Here is a 22364-nt window from a genome sequence, read left to right as displayed (position 1 = left end):
TGCCACAAGAAACTCTGCACCCACTCGGGTGCTGAGATATTCCTGGTGTGCTCGAGAGCCAAGGGAAAGAGCAACCACTGAAAACTACCTTTAATATACATGCAGGTAACGAACTGCAGGCGGGCACGATAAAATCACCAAACACCACCAAATCTCGTAAGGACAGATTTGCTTTTGCTCTGGGAATGTTACAAATACGTGCACAGCTCTGGCCAATGCTTTTCAAGAGCAGAAGTGATGCACGTGGTACATACTAAATTTAACGTATCTCTCCCACAAAGAACACCTTTTCTGCCAGAATATGCGGCAGGAGTTAATCTTAATACCCACACCAGCTCCAAAACATACTGCTTTATTATGGGAAACTCAGGGGGGATGGACAACCAAATGGGTAGGTCACAGGGATTCAGAGAAGTCGTATGAAAAGTCTCATAAAGTTCTTTTTACTTCACTCAAAACATTCGGTTCTTTGATTTCTCCTGTTCACATTTCTCCTGAAATTACGCATTTCCATGACAGTCCATAAAGAAATCTTGTTTTTCTCCAAGAAAGTCTTAATACTGTGATTTTGTTAGTTGGGTTTTTTTTTTTTAGGATAGTAAATTACCTTCAGAAAGGATTTTTTATTTTGGGGAAAATTGAGTAATCACGGCAAGGTTGAGAGTAATTTGGAAGTCAATGTTAAATGCAGAGCAATATCCATTTTTTTCCATGTAAAACATTGCTTTCCTCATCTTCCCACAAATGTCTTTTATTTTTCTCTGCACATTTTTTAACCACATTTTCCCCAACCAGCTCACGTACAGATGAGCAGAATAGTTCCTATGGTATGATTCTCGTGCATCTATCAAACCTCAGACTTCTATCAGGGATACAAAAACCCCACCACCCAGAATAATTAGTTTCTTTCTAACGGATTAACAACCTATCCATTTCATTTTATGTTGAGGGATTTGGATTTATTTACGGAGCCGTGGAATACTTGGCTGAATTAACAATTTTGCCTCGTTTAGAGTGAAAGAAGAAACCCCCTCCTATTTCACCTTTTATGTGGTATTATAAATCAGCTTAAGTTCATAAGGAACTCTATGGTTTTCTGCTCTAATATACCAATAACGCAGCATAAAGGGCTTGAGCATGAATTGGAAATGGAAGCAGGCACTATATACTGCCAACATATATACACCATATATTGCCAGCAAGCAATATGACATCAATGTGTTCTTGCAGCAGCAACATATGGTTTCCAAAAAATGCATCCTTAAATATACATTGATTTTACTGAGATGGGAAATTTCCAATGAAAAACCTACAGGAGATAGGGTGGTGGACCTCCAATCAAATATTATGATCTGCTGAATCAAATTTAAATTTTAGATGGATCTCACAAGCAGCAGATTCTTGCCTGAACTTCTGCAGTGATATGAAATATATGGTGTTCAGGAGCTTTGCATATTACCACAGAGATACGGAGCCAAATTACCTCTGTCAGGATGAGATAGAGTTTCTCCTCCGACTACAGCGCTACAAGGCATCCTAAGAGCCCTGCTATGATAGATTATCTTGCGAAACGGACTTAAAAAGCCAGAAAGTACCTGGAATAAACTAAAATGAAACATGTTGATATTTCCTAATAGAAAGTATTAAACTTTTTATTTTGCTGAAGTTGTTTATTTTGCACCAACCTGCTCAAAAGCAAACGCTGTAATGTCAGAAATGCACCCAGGGTTGCAGCGTGTATTTCTCATTAGCTCTAGCAACAAGATGTTCATGTAGGGCTTGTCATTGTTCCCTTCGAGCCTCTCTAAACTTTAATTAATCTGTCCTTTCAACACCCCTGCAGCCCTGTAAAGTAAGGATACAGCTGGTATGCCTTTTTGCATGATTAAACGTCTTGCCCAGGGTCACCCCAGGAGTATGAGGCAGAGCCAGAAACACAGCCTAGCTATTCCGAATCTCAAAAGGCTATCCTCCTTCAAATCTCAGCCTCTGACAAATCTTGGCACAGGTTCAGTCAAGTCTCATCCTAAATTCCTTCAACACTCGGTTCACATTTACCAAGAGCTGAGCTCCAGGGGCCCGCGATATTCAGCCAGGCTGGCTTCTGCGTGTTTTCTTGGCCAATACGGCTGAGGGTGCCATATCCGAATCCAGCCAAGGCTTTGAATTTCTTTGAAATTCATCCACTGCTCATCCTTAGTACTCACACCTCCAGACAAAGGGAAGCAACTGCTCTTCTGGTACAGCTAGAAGGGAAGGAACTTCTCTTGCTGCATTAATTCAACCTTATTTAGCTCCCTCTCTCTCTCTTCTTACAAAATTTATAGTGTATAAGTAAGCTATAAAAAGCAATGAGATGCAATTTATGCAAGTAACAGGTTAGCGCAACATACGTTCCTGTTCCTTCAATGAGTTAAACTGATGTGTTTGGGTGCTGGCTAATACAGCAGGTGCCAATTGGAGGGCACCTCATGTACCCGCCTTCAAATCAAGGTCAACTACCCATATAAAGACCTGACCGAAATACTGCCAAATGGCAATTTCACCATTCTCCTTTGCCCAAGGGAAAGTGCGGCCACGGCCATTTGTTCCCTTCCTGGCACTCTTTGGTGCAACACATCTGTTGCTTCAGCTGCTACCAGAGCCTTTGGCAACTCCCTGCCCCTAGCTGGTCTTTGCCAGCCTGCTTTGCATGGTGATTTGCATACTATATCCTTTCTGTTTGAAACCGTGGCTAATGGAGCAGGTGGCTGGCATTATTAACAGCGCTTGCTAACTACCTCCACACCAGCACCAGCGCTCCTTGCAACGCGCCAGCACTGTTCCTTCCTTCCACAGTAATGTGGTGGGCACAGCGCGTTGATGCCACCCCATTTCCCACAGTCCTGCCCTTCCTCCAAAAGGAATTAACAACCCACCAACCCATCCAGCACCCCCTTCTCGCTGGCTGAATACCCTCCCAGCCCAGCGATTCTTAATCCAAACTCTCTACTGTCTGCAGGGAAAGGGAAGAACAGGTGGACAGATGGAGAAGGCTGGAAAGGCTGGACAACGGCAGTGCCACAGCCGCAGGAGATCTGTTACGGCAGGACCTGCGCTAGGGCACAACTGTCAGAGCAGAACTGGAGATGCTGGGAGGAAGAGCTGACCTGCAGGGTTGGTGGCCTGGCCAAGTTGGCCCCATCTCTTGCTGCTTTTTCATCACAGATTTCATTTCTCACCTCCAGCCACCAGTGAGTAGGATTGGCCTTGGGAGCTTCAGGCTGAGCAGAGCTTTGTGGAACAGTATGAAGAAGAGCGGAGATTGCTAGCACACAAGAGCATCCTCGTTCTTGCAAAACATGGCACAGAGTGAGCTCCCTGGGAGCAATTCGCTCATCAAGAGATGAAGTCAAACGGAAGGACCACATGGTACTGCAGGTCAGTGCCACCAGACAGCTCTGAGAGCATCCTTATCCTTCAGCATCATACCCTTCCCTCTCGACCACTAACCTTGACTTAAAGGCTTCTTGCCACCAGGTCCTTAAAGAGCATGTCTAAAGAAACAATGGTTTCCAACACCATTCCTATCAGGTTTAATAGAGTTCACACAAGAAAACCCAATAGTTTGGAACCACAGTTATGTCTCCATATCCCATATGAGGCGATAGTGCTGCACTGAAGATGGTGGTTGTCTCTCACCTTAAGCTATGAAGACCAGGAGCAGGTAACGTGGAAGAAATATCTTCTGAAGAAAAGGGAAAGGAGGAAGCACTTGACAAAGTCAAACAAATTACCCGATGTTCATCATACTATTGATGATGTTTCTGCTCAGTGAGGGCCAGTCAGAGCTGCACAGAGAGACTCCTATCTATGTTGATTTTAATTCTTTGCATTCCCTACCAAAATGCATCCCGTCCTCCACTCATGCTCCACCAATGGAAAAGGTTAAGAAATTCTTTAGCAAAGAGCAGCATTCCCCTGTCAATCTCTGTAGCTATAACTGCTGCCATTTGCAAGGGACAAGGGAATCAGGAAGCCCTTAGCCACTGACAAACTATGTCACCCAATAAACGGTGTTGGTATTAAGCTTTTAAAGCCTGGTAAATCTTCCGCTGTATTAAATCCAAACCCACGGAACCCATTAATTGGTGTCTTGCTCACGGTGAAGCACTGGTTCTAATTTCACATATATTTTATGGATCGCTCTACCCCTTGGTTCATAAAAATGATCTGACTTCTCGCCTCGCTGGTTGAGGCCACTTTCCAAATGCCTGTTCATGATCTTAGGTGAAAAATGATAGCCCTGGAAAGGGGATGTGTCGGAGGAGCGTGAGACGCACCGACACACATGCAGATGTGAGGCAGCAATTTGCTGAATTCAAATTACAGAGGAGATGATGAACCATCTTGTTAACTCAGGTTGTCACTCTGATGGCCTCACTCCATGTAAATAAATAGGAGATGGAGGGTGGGGGGAAAAGAGCATTATTAAAGCATAGCTAGAACAGACAGTACTTGGGTCATCACCCGCTCTAAGCGACATCACTAATGGTACAGCTGGAATCTCATGATGGTTTGGTCACCCTGGCCTGACCACGGCATTTCTAATATGGGAGCAGATCCTGCAAGAGCCTGAGCATTGCTGGAGAAGGTCTCAGCACACCCAGCTCCTCTGGCTGTAACTGATCATTCAAGGAATTAATTAACTAAAAAAGAAAATAATCCAGACAATTCTTGGTGCTTAACAGAAAAGACCCCACGCTAATCTCTGAGTGTTTCCTTTTTTTAAAGCGTGAAACCATGTATATTCCATATTGGATGTGGTTTTTTCTCCAAATATTGAATGAGCTCTGTGATACAGACTTTTCTATCTACTTTTCATCAGCTCACCAGCAAGTTGAAATTCCAGGGTGATCCAAAAGTGAAGGCAGCCATTGAACACCAGCAGCTCAAAATGATGAATACACACTTACGCCACTATCTGAAATGCAGAAAGCAGCTTCACACTTTAATAAAGCCACTAGGAAAACTAGAAAGCAAAAGCTAGTGACATCACAATGCCAAAAACAATGTGCTGGTTTGGAAATGGTGTCTGATCTCATGTTAAACAAGGTCTTCAGTCAATCACCAGGAAACGCTACTCTAGTGAAAGGGAAACCTTTCTGTTGTGGGGCACACCAAGGCTACCGGCCTGGGAGGGTCCAAGCTCAATGTGACACTTCCTGGCGGAGAAGCTGTCCCAGCAAAAAGGTCCCAGACTTGCTGTTTCTACTCCGCATCCCTAATTACACCCTGACATCTCTTTTGGTTACGGGGGAGTTGTTTTCTTATCCCAGCTCTCTTGCACACTCTTAAAGCAGTGGTAGTACCTTCCAGCATCCAGCAAAGAGCTTTGCACACAAGCGTATATACATATGTCCATATCTATATCTATATACATCCAGCTACAACTGGCCCAGAACTGATCTTGTGATCCATGATCAGCTCCCCGAGTTAAGAGTTCGTGCTGTTTTTTCCACGGACACAGGGATTTGTCCCAGACAATTTCCTCTCAGGCTGGAAGAGTCTCAGTTGAAGTTAATGCAAAGGCTTGGGGAAGGAGCTTAGACCTGATTATTTCAGAGAGCCATATCCCACACAATGTTACTGGTAACTTGGGCTAATGATAGTAAAATAATGGTAACAACACTAATAAATCTTTTCCCCTTTATCCTTTCCTTTTTTACTGAAACTGTGATAGGAAAAGGAGGCACTGTAAGAGCACTGAGTGGAGTCTTTTGAATTTCCCCATCAGCTTCTATTTCTGTGGACTTTCTTCTGCTGATCTGCACATTAACTGCACGGAGAGGGCTGGAGACCCTGGCTGGTCTCGTGGGCTGCCCAAGGCACTGAATGCTAAAACCTCTCCAACAATGTTGTTCTCAAGTGGTTTCTTCATTTGACGGACTTCAGAGGTCTCAGTTATTTCAATTACAGATAACATGATCCACTCATCCAGCTGCCGATGTAAGTTCTCAGAAACTACAGGCTTTTTGTCTTCTGTTTCTCTATTCTTTTCTATATACGGCATTTCCATCGGTGTGTGCTACTGTCAGGCCCTTCAGTATGATATTAGAGGCCAAAACTTGTCCCTAGAGACTGCACTCAAGACAACAGTTGCCCAATTTGATAGCCATACACTGCAAATTCTCAGCTGTCCAAGTGGTTTCAAAAGAAATGTGGGAATTTGTTTAGGTTTTGATTCTTGTTTGTGCTACTCCTGTTGTACCAGATGCTCGGGGAGCACCGGTGGAGATCGGAGGGACTTGCTGGAAAACAGATTTCCCTCAAAAAATCAGATCAGAGGTCAGAAGAGGCTTTTCCCTTGACAGGTACGGGCACCCTGAATACGGTGTATGAGCAGAGGTGTGTGAAGGGCAGGAAAGAATGGGTGTGAAAGAGGCTTTTCCTACCTATATTTCTTTCTGTGTCATGAAAACACAGCTGCAGCCCCTGTAGCATTGAATCAAATCACTTTAACTTTCCTCCCAGTACACAATGGGGAGGGGGAAAGGCCCTGGCTAAGCCCAGAATGCCATTTTGTGGCAATTTATGAACAAACAAACTTCCCATCAAACCAATCCTTAGAAATGTCACTCCAGGCTGGCACTAAACAGAGATTAAACGTTGGATTGTCAACCTTCCTTTTTTATTTGATGTTTTGAATTTCACTGTTCCTCTCTTTCATTAAAAATGAACTAGAGGGAAAAAAAGGCAGAATAAAATAGAAGCCTTTTACATCTAAAAGTCAAGATAATTATCTCTTATATCCAACCCACTCCTCCAAGACTCTGAATGAAGCCATCATTAAAATCTGTGTCCATCTGGTGACTTTTCCACAGCTAATTAGGTGAAGGAGCCGGTTAACAGATACGTTCGGCTGAAATCCCTCTTCCTCTTTTAAAGAACTTGCAGACGCGGCCCATGTACAACCTGGATGCTGCATGTCCTGTCCCTCGGGTATCAGGAGAACATGAGAAGAGCCACGGTGGGAGACGGCTGCTGGGGTGAGCTGTTCACCGAGGTCCTTCCGCGGCATCAGGGTTGGGAAAAGAGAAGGAAACGGATGCAGAAACCAGCAGGTTTGCTTTCCGCCGAGCGGGAAGCCCTTTCAGGAGCTGGTCGGATGTTTTGCTGGCAACGTTTCAGTGTGTTTCTGCATGGGGCTTCTTTTAGTACTGTGATTTTCTCCCCGTGGTTTGTCAGGCGCTCAGCCAGCCCCACTAAAGACTCTCTACCAGACACCCATCTGCTGCGTTTGTTAGAGCTTGTCACCCTCACACCTACAGGCTGAAAGGTATTGAGGCCTCCTGTGTCCAGATGGATGGTTTGTGGGATATCCCCTCCTCCTCCCGACCCCGCACCAGCCCTACAGTTGGTACTTATAGGGCTGCCAGTTTTCAGGAGAGCCCCAAATTCACAAGAAGGCTTTAATAGGAACCCTCCAAAACTGCCTGTGGTCCATATTGGCTATTAAAAATGTGAGTGGAGGAGCAAACAAGGCGCTCTGACCACACCGCAGGTACAGAACTGTAGGCAGCATCAGTCTTGGAGCGCTGAAGCCTTCTCTAGGGTCACAGGAGAAAAATTGAGCCAACCTTTCACCTAACAAGAGAGTAGGTCTCATGTCAAGAACAGTTGGGAAGTATCTGAGTGTGACAACCGAGTGCATAAACCCCTTAACGATGCTGCAATCAAGGACCCAGGAGTTCCGGCCAGTCACACACATGGCACGTTGCTCAGGGCCAAGGACAGATGACTGTGGATCTTCAGAGCTCTCTGACCAGTCCACTCATCCAAACTCGTTTTCCTTTTCCCCGCATAGCTGGCAGGAGCCTGCTGCCCTCTCTCCCAAAGATCCTGCAGCTCATAACTCATTGCAGGATACGCAGCAGTTTTGTGATCGCGCACACAAGTAACTGCTGGCGATGGCATCTCCTGTGTGTGTGTAACCCGCTTCCAGGACTGCATGTTCCATCACAGGAGTAGGAAAGGCCTTTGGGATTTTTGTGGGCTTTTCTAGTTTGCTACACGGTCTCTCCTGGTTGAACAGTCAGGCCCCACTGCTTTGCTGCTCAGCCGTCTGTATTTAGCTGTGCTCTTTGAGAATGTAAGTCCCTGAGAATAGGAACACTGCATTCCTCACTCTCTGTCTCTGGCAAATGTCTGCCTCGGTTTGGCACAATTATATTAATATAGTTATAACTCTAGAAGGATTAACAAGTGAGTAATACAATAACTTCCCCATCTTCTCTCAAAGAGATGTTGCAGAGGCCACAAAGACTCTGACACAAGGAAAGCAGGATGAACTGACCCAAAAGGTCCAGGCTGTCTTTAATTTCTCTGATTGAATTCATGAGAAGGGAAAATTACTGGGAGGATTTTCATTTTCATTTGCTTCCGAAGTCTGGGTCCAAATGTTAAGAGAGCCCAGAAGGGTTAATGTTCACGGGAGTTCATCTCTAGCCAGTGACTCACTGTTGCTCCTAGATTTACATCATGCAATTGTCATTATAGCTGGAGATGAGAAAACTTGATAAAATGAGCCCTATATGGACAAAGGATTGAAATAGAGCTTGGGAAAGAATTGCAGCAAGGGAGGGATTACAGGCCATAAATATATCACAAGAAAAGGACTTTTTAGATACAATCATAGCTCACTCCGGCGTCATCTAAACTGCTATACATCCTGTTTCACACTCTAAGCTTCATGAGCAGTATAGGAAAAACTGTACAATTCAAACACACAAAGAGAATGAACAAAGCCTATTTCCTTTAATGGCACTGCAGTTTGCAGGAACACTGTGTTTCTTCAAGGCCATGCAAGGAAGGTGCTGAGCCAATTAAGATATTTTTCATATCTCGGGATAAGTTCACTGTATTGGAGTTAACTCTGCCTTGTACATCTTCATCAACAATGCAATATCCCTTATACCAATTTAATTTTACATTGCCAGCAAGATAAAGGCAATTTATAAGTTTCAATGAGCGCAGCCTGGCCGGGCTCCAATCCAATCCAGGGAGTGTAACGTTTGCTGGGGAATTGCTCAAGACCTTAATGTCTGGCATATGGTGAGCTGCTTTCATTTCTGACCTGTGCAATTAAGGTCAGCAGCGAAAATTACATTAAAACAGTTCTTTATTAATCATGTTCTATCTAGGGCAGATGATGATGACCTCTAAGCACAGAGATCCGGCAACCACAAAACAAAATACTCTAAGTCTCAAAAGCTGTTCGCTAACAAAGCTGTGCAGTAGATTTGCTTTGGCGCTTCGTGCACGGCTTTGAAACAAGAAAGGCTGGTGGTCATGGCTTGGAGGGAATAACCGGCAATCGGTGCTAGAGGGAGATCTTCATTTAAAGTGTGGTAGGTTACAGAGGGACCCAGAAAGGGAAATCCATGGGGATTTTTTATCCTCTCTGCTCTATTGGTGAAACATGCACTAGTACTCCAAGCAGGCGCTAGTTCCTGAAATGCTCTGGGTACTTCTTCAGACATACGAGCTGCTCTCCCTTTGACACGCTGTGAAAATGGTGTTGCCTGGAAGCCTGGGGTTAGCAGAACTTTTATTTTCCTGAAGCTCAGCTCCCCATTTTCCCCAAAGAGGTGCAAATAAAAAGAAATCCACAATGAGCCATGGATTTCTATCAGGCGGTAGGGAGAAAGAAGCCACCCAAGGAATACCCACACAGTCTTCTTCTGGACCTAATTCAAAGCCCACGTAGAGTCTCGGACATTGGTTTAATCCATTTTTGGTTGGATTCTTGCTTGTTCTGTCCTGACACATCCCCTGACGTTGCACCGTGAGCATGAGCAGCGGAGATCTGTGGAGTTATTGACCCATTTGAACCCAACTGACCATCAAGTCATAGCGAGAGACCCTTCAACTCAACGTGTCCTTTATCTTCTCATTGATGAGGCTGATTGTTGCTTTTCTCGCTATGCAACTAATGCAGCGGTGTTGTGACCCACGGTGTCACGAGCGCATTCCCAACGTCTGGAAGAGAGGAGTGAGGCCAACTAAAAGAGCGAGACTGAAAGGCCGTATCATTAAGCAGCGCCCCAATGATAACTGTGACCTACACAAGGGACACAGTGTAAAGAGTCGGTAGAAACAGAGCGATGCTGCAGCTGAAACACGGAGCAGTACAGAAAACCCAACACACTGGAAATGAAATGTAAAGCAGAGGAATTCAGTCAAAGGCAAAGCTGAATTTCTAATTTCTACCAAGAGAAATGTGTAAATGAGGGAAAAAGCTATCTGAGCCCACATATCTTTATTCCAGCATTCATGAGCATCTGCATTAGCTGCTAATAATAGCCATACTATCTCATCTCCCTTCTCTTTGTTGTACATTACTAAAGCTAAAAGAAAAGAGGAAAAAGAATGAAAACAAGGTGTTCCTGTCCCTATTGTTCCTCAAAACATCAAGAAAGATTCAATTTAAAAAGAAAACAATAGCCAAAAAGTTCTGGTTTACAGTCAAACATGTTTATAACCTTAATTATCAAAAAGAAGACTAAAGCAGGAATTTACCAAAGCTGGCCAGCCATCAGGAAGCCATTCTGCTAAGATTCTCTCTGAAAATGGTTTGGGTGAGTTTTTTTATGCTACCTTTGCAATTTTACGGATAGTGCAAACACTGAATTTTTCTAGCAGCTTTGATACCTGCTTTACACGAAGCCTCACAGAACCACAGAATCCCAAAATGTCATGGACTGGAAGGGACCTGGAAAGCTCATCCAGTGCAATCCCCCCATGGAGCAGGAACACCCAGCTGAGGTTCCACAGGAAGGTGTCCAGGCGGGTTTGAATGTCTGCAGAGAAGGAGACTCCACAACCTCCCTGGGCAGCCTGGGCCAGGCTCTGGCACCCTCACTGGAAGGAGTTTCTCCTCAAATTTAAGTGGAACCTCTTGTGTTCCAGTTCAAACCCATTACCCCTTGTCCTATCACTGGTTGTCACCGAGAAGAGCCTGGCTCCACCCTCCTGACATGCACCCTTTATATATCTGTAAACATTAATGAGGTCACCCCTCAGTCTCCTCTTCTCCAGCTCCAGAGCCCCAGCTCCCTCAGCCTTTCCTCACACGGGAGATGCTCCACTCCCTTCAGCATCTTCGTGCTGCTGCTGCAACGCTGGCCCAGGCTGGGGAGAAGGAGATGCTCTCTAGATTTCACGTCAGTGTTCAACAGACTAGAACAGACCTGCGAAACCCGTGTCCCGGGTACCACGAGCAAGGATGCATGAACAGCTGGGACAGGGCTGAAGCAACTGGTGGGACCACCCACCTTTCCCCCAGGACTGAGGAGCTCTATTTAAAAGGCTTTTACAACAGAAATGTAAATCCTGGTTTCACTGGCCTCTGAGCTAATACATCGGGCCATTACCAAGCCAGACTCTGAGTTCAATGGAAGTCTTACAAACATCATGCCGTGCTGTGTCTGTCTGTGCATTAAGCAGCATCTCATCACAATGGTCCCTGACCTTTGAAGATGCAGCTGCACACCCACATCTCACCTGCTGTCCCTACAAGCACAGTCATCCCACCCTCGCTTGCTGAAATTAGCCTCATAATTTTGCCTCAAATAAACGTCTTTGCTTCTTCCTCTCCCCTTCACCACCTCTCTGAGGATTATTTTCACTCCATGTTGTTTTGTTTTGTTTTTTAACTCATTCTTTTTTAAACATCAGCTGCGTGCTACCCTGCCCTTCCACCTCTCCGGTGTGACCTCTTTCTCTTTCCATCTACCTGATACATGTAGCTCAGGACTTGTGTTATCCCCGCGGTAGATTTATTTATCACACTCTAATGATTCTTCTATCCATGCTCCATGGCTCAAAAGCTGGCTCTCGGGGAAGAGGGCGAGAGGTTGCTGTGTACCAATCTTCGTTTATTTTAAATCACCGCAAACCACTTGAACTGGAGAGGTGAGAAGAAGAAATCTGTGTCAACCTTTTTTTTTTAAATGAAAAAAGATTCCTGCAGCCTGGGCTTCTCAGCACATGATCGAAATATTTCACCAGTTCCAAGAGAAAAGAAATATACAGCTACAAGATGTATTTTATTTCCCGCTTTATGTCTTGAGTGAGCAACAATATGTGACGCATAGATCAAGGTAAGTAGCTGTGCAGGCTCATGTTGCAGCGAGCACGCCGATGTGATGTATTCCAGGCACAGGTAAGTTCACAAGCCAATGCTTTATGCCCTTGGTCAAGACCATTCGCACCAGCTCGGTCTCAGGAACTGAGCTAAACCGAATCTGGCCTGGAAACAGGGCTGTATTTCTCCATAACCAGTTGGAGAAGGCAATGTAAAGATTTTTCAGATTTGAGGTTGACTGTAGGATAAGATGTCACAGCAGGTCCTGAAGAAAGCCAGCAGATGCAAAGTTAGCCCATCAGTGGTTTCTGAACAAAAATTGAACTATCAGAGCAAGCATCCACCAAATGGATGCTTTGCATCGTGCAGCAACTGTGTACCTGGTCCTGTACTGGAAGCTCTAAATCTGGATTGTTTTGTATCATCAAACCAGAGGTGTAAGAGTCTGCTGGTGGGGTGGGAAGTGGTTACGTGTCTTCAGTCCCATGCCAAAGTGACCTCTACCTGACCAGAGTATTTTTATATATATATAGCATCTGTAGGAAGGCGTAGGACACTGCCTGAGATTTTAGTCTGCGTTGGGTACAAACAACAGACATCTGTCACAAACAGATCTATCTGTCACATCTGTAACAAGGGACAGCGCTTGTTGGTCAGTGCACAAACAACAATCACAACAGGAGTCAAGATTGTACAAATGAAAGGCGACTGATAAAACATCTGCAGCACTCAAGGTCCTGAGAACTTTCCATCTGTACAAGTTAAACAGCCCTTCATTTCTCCTTCTAATAACTTACAAGCCCATTAAAAATATATATCTATGTATTCCCTCACCCTTAACCCTCCCCCAAACCAAATCTTTAATCAGCCATACCTTTTAATGCAGAATCAGCAGCAGCAGCCGTGAAGAATGACCCTGTAGTAGCAGCCCCGGTGAGGCAGGGATCTTTCTTCTTTTGCTCTTTTTTTTCCCTTCTGCAGCTCCAATTGTGTCTTTGAAACATCTTTAAGCGCTGGAGCTTTGTCCTGTTCATTTCTTCCTCCCACTCGTGTATTTTCCAGATAGAGGCCCTGGAAAATAAGGTGTTTTCATTGTTATTAGCAAGTCAGACATTTCTGCTCTTTCCTAATGTATCTGTTAGGATAGTGTGCGGTCATACGCTGCTTTGTGTCTGGACAGTACTTGGCACACGTATTCCTTGTGCAAAAATGAAATCTCAAGGCACCACTGCAATGCGAGGAATAGTCAGGGTAGAAACAATCATTCTTTGTAAGAGCCCTTCTTATTCCGAAATACCCCAATACATAACGTCTCAAATGTAGCTCTTAAATTCAGGGTGACCCAGGGATTTTTAATGGAAGAGCTGAAGGCAGAGCCTTAGTCTGCTCATGATAATTTTTATTCCCCTTCATTAGAAAACCATATCCATTAGGAGACTGATTTTTATGGGTCTTTTGAGTCTGTGTTTCGCTCTATTGTGAAAAGTCTTGGTACTTAGGAATGTCAGCCCTGTGTTGTGGCGCTGGTGAGGACACAGGGAAGGGCTTGGGCAGGTTTCCCACAGGGCTCCATCAACCCACCCCAAATGGGCCAGTTCAACCCACCCCAAATGGGCCAATTCAACCCACCCCAAATGTGCCAATTCAATCCACCCCAAACCTGCCAGCCCAGCCATGCTCACCCCAAAACTCTGTCCGAGAGCCCCAGGTCTGAAACTGTCACCCCATGAGATCATGAGGGGGTGGAGATAAAAGGACAAACTTATTTCACCAGTAAAAACAAATGGAGCCTTGAAGCTTCCAGGGAAGAAAGCTGGTATATTAATGTCCTGCTATCCTGGAACAGATCTCAGTAAAACCCAACAGGCCTTATAGTACAAGTATCAGTGTTTTCTGTACAATCCTGCTCAACATTAGTTATAAATCTTATCAGGTGATAAACCGTTTGTTCTCACACAAATAAAATAACAAATGGAGTGGAGATGGCAGGGAGCTGACAATCACCAGAGGCAACGCAACACTCCAGACTCTTGGAAACGGAAGAACTTTTCAGCTCAGGAAGCTTAACAGCTCTTCATTTCTCTCTCCAGGAACTTATGAGGCCATTAAAAATATATATCTCAGTATTCCCCTCCACCCAGAAGCCTTCCTCCTCCAAGCAGCTGCACCACTGAATGCAGACTCAGCAGCGATGAAGAATGGTCCTGTAGGAGAACCCCAGGGAAAAAGATACTTTTCTTTCCTTCTTTTCTTCCTTTTTGCAGATCCAGTCGTGCCTCTGAAATCTGTCCAAGCAGCTGCCATCCTGCCTTTTCTTTTCTCATTTCCTGCTTTTTGTGTGTGTGTTTCTAGGCAAGGTAGCTGGAAGAGAGGCTTTCATCTTCATTAGGGCCATACGTTTCTGCAGGTTCATTAGGCTCTTTTTTGTTGTTGCTATTGGTGTGCAGTTGTCTGCAACAAGAAAAATAGCCTCAAACATCATTAGTCTGCTAAAGAAAATTTCAGTGCTCCTTCCTGGGGTTTGGGGAATTTGTGCTGTGTTGAAACTTCAGCAAAAATCAAGAATCTGACATCAGGCTGCTTCTTTTATTCTTTCTCATGTGCCTTATGACAGGCACCATTCCTCAGGGCCCAATCTCGCCTTTACATAAACTGAGCTGTAGTCTTAAATACGAGCCAGGGCAAACCAAGACCCTGATGTTTTTCCAAGGCAGCAACACACCTGCAACGCTCCCCGAGGCCTGAGCTGACCCATTCATCACCAGGCGTGTTGATTCTGCACAGAAAAAAATGACAGCTTAAACGGTATTTAATGATATTAGCTATTTCCCAGCTGATCGTTTTAGCAGATTCGCTCAGCCATGTGCAAGTTGGCAAAGCCTGGGGCGAAAGGCCACACCTGGCCGTGCAGAACCAGCCCCCCGGGTGGCTGAGTGCAGGTGAAATTAGGGCCCATTTGTTGACGAGCTTTTCATCTCATGTCAGCTATCAGGAGGGCTCCAGGACCCCGCGCTGCTGACCCCACGGTTAATACACAGATACAGCGTGTGCAAGTCCCTCCTAATCGTTTTTGGCTTGAAATTCTTTCCTCAGCATCTGTCTTGCTTACATTTGAGGCCAGTATTTTTTTTTTTCCTAATTTATAGGCTAAATAAATGAATCTGTGACCGCTCGACAGACACCCCAGCATGCCCTGCTGAACACCAGGATTATTTCTAGCTGAGTGAATGGAACAGCCTGGAAACCCTAAAAGAGCACTGAGATGCCAGGATGGAATATTGGCCAGTGCCTGAGAGAAAAGAAAGGACCTTCCGTACCAGGATGCTAAGGACTCTGCTCTCAAGGGTGACTCCTTCTTAATCCATCTCCTAATCAATCAATCATCTGTCAGTCAACCCCCGAAGCCAAATTTATGTAAACACCATTTTAATCTAAATATTCTATTCACTTTCCCCATCTTTCTGGATGACCCCACCTCCCAAAGGGCTCTATCGGTTCTTCCCAGTATTTCCACCTGTATGTGCATATATACCGACAACTGTTTTAATCTTATGCACTGTTGTCAGCAGGACCTATAGGTCCCAAGGTTATCTTGCTTCTAACACCTCTCCCCATGGAAGCACCCATAAAATTTCCTGCAATAAACAACAGATCATCCTTTGCTTTCCTGGCTATGTTTCATATATCTTCCGAAAATGACCAGCTAAATGACAAGTTGTTGCCCTCATAAACTTCTCAAAGTGCCTTCCAGGGACATGGTGGGCTCTGCAATGTGCTTAGCTTGCTATTGATCTCCACATCCACGGGTATAAAGAAATAATCTTGGCCATGCAATGAGAAATAGGAAAGGAGGATGTACCGTAAGCATATTTAATCAAAAAAAGTCCTCAGATGTAATTGCTCAAACTAGACAGGAAAACTAATTGAACATAATAAGCGCGATAAGGCTCCCTGTACTTCATGACACTGCTGGCTGAGCTTAATCTGGCGTTATGGCATATGGGTTACACAGAGAGCTGTCTGCAGCCTGCGCAGGCTTAACATCAACTACGTGACCACCAATTCAACTGCCCTGAAAGTCACAAGTGATTCTGAGAAACGGAGACTACATGAGATTGTTGTGGCCAACTATTTTCTACTTAAGTGGCTATATTTTTACCTTCCTCTTTAACAGTTTTTACTCTGCTGACTGGTGTTGCGAATACCAAATTTATGGCATCTTGAGTGAGACCAAGAGATTCAGGGAGAGTAAAATAAAATGTAATTTCACATCTAAATAACTCACAGAGAAGCTGCTTCACTGACTGTGAGATTAATTGTCGTATTTAATGCATTATAAAACTCTCCTTGTTAATTTACATCAAGTCACCCCAAGATTTCCAGGCTGTTGCACAAGGCAGTGATCGACTCCAAGGCATCCTGCTCTAATATTTAGGTCCAGCATGGCTATAATCCATTAGGATCTTCCTGCTCCATTACAAAAGGATCATTAAAAAAATTATCTCATCCCACGGCATCAATAATAAACCACGTCTTCAAGAGCACGGCTTATTCTGCAACGACTGACTATGCTTTAGCAGATGAGTTTTGAAACCTTGCAAAGTTGTTTTGGAAAACATGGAAACCTTTTGAAACCTGAGACTCATCCCCTATTCAGTCATCCTCATGGATGAAGACATTGCCTACCCCCAAAAGCTAAAGCTGTCCTAGTGCCACAAACCATCCACCAAACCACTGGCATGGCTTCTTAAGACCGTTTCCTAAACATTTCTTGTTCTCCACTCTTAAGAGATGGGGTGAGCTGGATCCTTGATCTTGACTTAGTAGGGTCCAGCTCCTTGTAAGCCAGTCTACCTGCCTGTACCAGGGATAAGGTTTAGTAACAGTGGTGTAAAATTAGAATAATATTATTGAGACTGTGTAAAGCCAACATTCATTATGTAGTAGTGAGGCCCAAAAATCTCTTGTTCTCACAAAGGGAATTAGATACCTCCTTCAGGACTGTCTGGATCTATGTGCCGTGCTCTGTCGTTGCACAATAAGCACGTTTTCCTTCAGACAAGGGCGGATCATAACAGGCAAAGGAAACCTCTGTTTCAAGCAAATTTCAAGACTATCCATGCATGCTTTAGAGGCACAAATTAACTCTCCTCCACACATAAAAACCAATCAAACTGCAGTGTCTCAAACGTGGAGATAGCAGAGTGCAATATCCCTCTTCGACTCTTTCCGCACACCCGACACACACACAATGCTCGTCTCCGGGTCAGTGGGAAAGTTAATTAGAAGAACGGAGTTTCTTGTGGTGGAAGATGCCACTCTGATATGATTCTGAGTCCTCTCCCCGCTTCTGATGAATTACAAATGACAGCCAGAGAAGCGAGGGACACGGGCAGTGACAGTTTGTCAACCACGCTCGCTCTGCGCACGTCTCTTTGGGTGGGGAACTTTTTCTCCTCTGCTCATTTCCCACCACTTGCTACAACCTCCCTCCTTCCTTCTGCCGCCTCTCCCTTCCCTTTCATTTACCAGCAGGTAACTGGGAGGTGGATGGGAGGGCTGCCCGTGGAGCAGACCCTGTGAGAAGCGTTTGGATGCAGTTTTGGTGCAGGAGACCTCTGGATGGGGTTTTCTGATGCGATAACTGCGATGCTGAGCAAACAACATCTGCAAATCCTGCTGGAGCAGGTTCAGGAAAATGAGCTGGGTGGTCACTCACCTCCACACAGAGAAATAAAAAGGGAACCAAGCAGTGAATGTTTCTTATCAAGAGATGCTTCTTTCCACCAGCCTATGTATCTCTCCAGCAAGAAGACTGGAACAGGGCGTACTTATTCCTGGTGCTTTAATCCTCCTTTGTGTTTTCACAAAATGTCCAGTTACTGCTACAAAGTTCTTGCTTTTCTTAGGTGCATGATGAGAGATGGCTGCTGTTGTCCTGGTCCAACATGGGCTGGCCAGATACATATTCTGCACAGTGTGAAATATGTCTCCTAAATACTTGCTTTTTCCCCTTAAATAAAAAGAACTTTAGTGCATTTTTCAACTTGAAACATCTTTCAGAAAATATTTTTTTTAACTTATAAACACATTTCAATGAATTTCAGAAGAAAACCCTGGTTTTATTTTCTTGCAAATGACCACATAGCCCAGTTCTGGAAGAAATAACTGGGGAACTGTGGGAGTTTTATCGGGGCAGCAAAAGCTCTGGGAAGGGTTGGAGCATCGTGTGCTCCTCCCAAGGGCTTCTCCTGCGCAGAAGCAGATGAAACACATGGGGGCCCAGAGTCCTGGTCTTGGAGCCAGAAAAAGGATTTTAGCACTTATTTCAAAGGATGGAAACTTAAACAAATAGTAATAGAGTAGAGTATATGTTCATGAGTCAGATTATGATCATGCCTGAGTGAAGACGATTGGTTGTTAAATCCACTCCTATTAAAGTTTATATTCTGAGAGGCTACACAGCTGCTAAATAAAAGCTGAAATAGATTTTTGAGCTAACTTCAAGGTCATGTTGCTGTAACATCATGGAATACATTAAAATGTTCAATTTATGCCGTATAACTCACCAAAAATATAAATGTAGCTTATATTAAATAAACCTTTGCCAGGATCTCTTCGTCTCTTTTTCTCCTTTGCCCTCTATATTTAATAGAAAAATGTATTTCAATATGAGAAGCTTTTCTTTACTATATTTGCTCTTTCCTCAGTGGAAGCCGTCATTGCCACAAGGGAAAAAAATATAGAGATTTTATCTTTCCAAGTGAATGATGAACCAAAGGTCTCAAGTCTCCTCTTGTCCCCAAAATCCACTGACCTCAGCCCAGCTATTTATTGTCCTGAGCCTAAGAGCACAATGGTAACCGCCCTGATTTTCTTTTGCTTGACCCTAAGCTTAAGTTCTTTGCCTACGAGTAGGATGTGCTGTATTTTGTCCAATGAAACTGGTTCCTCTCCCTTTACCTCCAGCTTAACTCAACATGGTAAGCGGAGCTCTCACTAAGCAGGGGCAGGAGTTTCGGTAACAGAATTCCCAGTCCATGTATTCAAGGACCATCCAAAAAAATCACAGTGAGGCACTAAAGCACAAATGAGGACAACGGATACATTTATTTGTTATAACTGCCTGCTGCTGTAGGAACTAAAGGTCAAATAATTCATTAAGATGTGCTAGAATCCTTTTCTTCCACCCAGGAGTGCAGCACCTGGTTAAAAATGACCATGCTTGGAGCACTTGAGAGATTGGCCACCTTGGTACCTGACAGGGAAGATACAGCTTCAAAAGTATATTGAGAGGGATGTCTGCTGAGTCTGTGCTTCTTTCACAGTGCATCCATCAAAATCCTTGTGATCGAGTCCTTCCAAATCCTTGTGATCGAGTCCTTCCCCGCACCATTTCCATGGGAAGAAAGAAGAGGGTTTGCCGTTTGAGGTAGGCTCAGACTAGGGTTGCAGGCTTGGCCACCGCTGAGGTTGGGCAAACTGAGGTTCAGCTTTAGATCTCTCTGAATTCAGGTGGAAACACCTCATGCCTTGTGGCAAACCTCACATTTAAGCTTGTCAAGATACCGGTCCTCTACCAGGGATGGTGTTGTGGTGCAGATCCAGAAAGCCCAGCCAAAGCCCCTTGCAGAGCAGTGAGCGCCGCAGGACAACCCAGAACCACAAATCCCTGCGTAGGAAGAGTGTCTGTGGGCCGAAATGCCAAAATAATCATTATTTTGCCACCCTTCTGTTAAGTCCTCTACTGCACAGAGACCAGCTCCAAACCATTTGCGTCGCTGCTTCCACCCAGCCTGAATTTCACAGGACGTGGGCACTTCACTGCTAATAAACCAGCTCTCGCTCTTTCTGCCGCATCTACGGTGCCAGTGATTTTCCTGGCTCTTGCAGACGTGACAACACAGCAGAGAGGCCTTTGTTTGCTCTCCTGCTGCATCCCCCAGGCTGCCTGGCAGCACCGTGTCCCGCGGTTTTTGCCCTGAGCTGCTCTGCCAAACCATTTCACATTTTGAAGTAGGAGAGGAAGCTGTTTCTTGAAAACAGATTATGAATTGAAATATTTCCCTGAGCTCCTGTTCATAGGATTTCTAATGCGCTGGGCATCAGCTCAGCCCTCTGATGAATCAAAGTCATTTTGTAAAAATGGCACCTTAGTGTTGCATATATATTGCCCCTCTATAGCTTCCCTGGCATATTTATTCAGTTTACTAGTCAAAACTAGTTTCATGCTACACTAAGCCCAGCAGGGTCAACACCTAACCTATGAAAATCAAGCTGGCTTTTTTCTCTCTGCTTCATACATCATCATCAGCCAAAGCTGGATAATAGAAAGCAGGTTTTGATCCTGATTATTGCTGCTGCTTCTCCTGCTGCCTGGGATGTGGCAGGAAGAAAGACAAAGAGGGGAACATGCGAGTTTGCAGTGGTTTGATCCTGTAGACCTGGGAAAAAAAGCAAGTGCAGCGTGGCTTGTCATATACAGCGAAGGTTCCACAGTGACAAGGCCTGTGGGTGTCTGTGATGAGGCTGCAGATGCAGCTGTGGCTCGATACGAACATACAAAAACACACGGGCACAGAGAAGCTGGAACAGCTGCAACCCAAGGGTGAGAGCAGTGGGATTTCTCATGTTCTGGCGAAATCTAGATTAAAAACCATCTATTAGTGGGATTCTTGGTTACAGACAGGAAGGAAACAAACATCAGAAGCTGTGGAGAGAGGATAATTGTGTGGTATTTGTTCTAGATTTCTGCGATGAACACAGGAAACCGCTGCCAACCAAGACCAGGGACTGACCTCTCCATGTACCCTCTGGGAGCAGAGATGATGGTGGAACCTGGTATTTCAAGCATATCCTCCAGTACCTCTGAGCTAGAAGCTTCACACAGGCTGTAGAACATCTCAGAAGGCTTCAAGAACAATGAAAATATTTGGTCCATGTGAACCATGGGCAAAGGCCGGTCTGCATGTAATGAGGACAGCAGAGGAAAGGAATAAAGGAGTAATTTAGGCTGCTCCTGCCCCGTGCTGCCAGCCACTGAGCTTGCTAGTGGAGAATATCAGTTGTGTCTGGCCATCCAAATTCAAGTACGTAATCCATGCATATGTTAATTCAAATAAGATATGCATTTTAAACTGATCAGTGTTTTTTCCACTGTTTTTTCCTGACTCTCCCTGATTTTCTCTGCTGACAGCTCCAGGATGGTGCTGTGATCGCTCCCTTGGACATGGCAATGAGCACCAGGGCTGTGCTTTGGGAGTGACCACCAGTCCACAGCTTTTCTGGGGGACCAGGAAGCCCAAGAGCCCAGGATGTGGTTCTGGCAGGACCTGCAGAAGTTGGTGGGTGAGGAAGACAAGACAGGGACACCTACAGATCCCCACACGGACACAGGCACTACGACTGTCTACAGGTGGCACCAAGACAGTCCCTCTTTGGCTGACAAACAGCAAAAATGAGCTTTCCAGAATGACCAGACGCAAATCTACAGCTTGAGATAAAAAACAACAAACCCCAAGCCGTGGTAAGCGGGATCTGAAACATCTCCCACCCTCTGTGCAGCAGGCACAGGGGGAGAACTTGTAACACACACACACACACACACACACACACACACACTTATTCAACTCTTGAAATAATAATTAAAAGCATGCATTTCCATAGCGTGGAACGCTGCGCGTTCAGAGCTGTGCTTGCCCCACCTGCCCAGAGCTCTGCGAAGCTTGCTCTGCTTGTCAGCTTTACGTATCGCCGTGTTTAGCTTTACGTATCGCCGTGTTTAGCTTTAAATATCACCGTGTTTAGCATGCGAGCAGCACTCCTCACCTGCCTTTCACTGGAACTCAGCATGGCCCCCCTGCTATTGATTAATTTGCGCTAATTAAAACCAGCAGTGTTTCTGCAGAAAAGAAAGATGTGTAAGTGTCAATAAATTATGGGAAATTTCACAGATTAAAGATTGCCAACTTCTGCTTGAAAATAACTAAACAAATGCTAATGGCTCTTTGCAAAGAGCCCAAATTCACTAACAGGGCTGCATGAATGGGCTCCAGCGCTTTCCTTCGATTTCAGCGTAGCGAACATTTACAGCAATGCTCTGTCTACATTATGAGCCAAAAACCTTCATTTTTTTCAACATAGGTATTTCTGTTTGCTCTTCCTTGCCAGCTACTCAAACCAATGGGTTGAATCAAGGTTTTTTTTAGTGCCAACAAAGCAACCCTACAAAAACCCC

At 44.8% G+C, this 22364-nt stretch overlaps 1 long non-coding RNA gene across 1 annotated transcript in view; it reads right to left on the bottom strand.

Moving 5' to 3' along the window:
- The window catches only part of LOC139828689 (uncharacterized), a 36395-nt gene that overhangs the window by 5290 nt on the left and 8741 nt on the right, over positions 1-22364 (bottom strand). The window contains exon 2 of the long non-coding RNA XR_011740597.1: positions 13002-13198. This is a non-coding gene — a long non-coding RNA (uncharacterized lncRNA). The remainder of the gene's footprint in view (positions 1-13001; positions 13199-22364) is intronic.

Source organism: Patagioenas fasciata, chromosome 10 (genome assembly GCF_037038585.1).
Source record: "Patagioenas fasciata isolate bPatFas1 chromosome 10, bPatFas1.hap1, whole genome shotgun sequence".
Lineage (NCBI taxonomy): Eukaryota > Metazoa > Chordata > Aves > Columbiformes > Columbidae > Patagioenas > Patagioenas fasciata.
The sequence above is the reverse complement of the archived record's forward strand: the minus strand, read 5'-3'. Positions and strand labels throughout refer to the sequence as shown.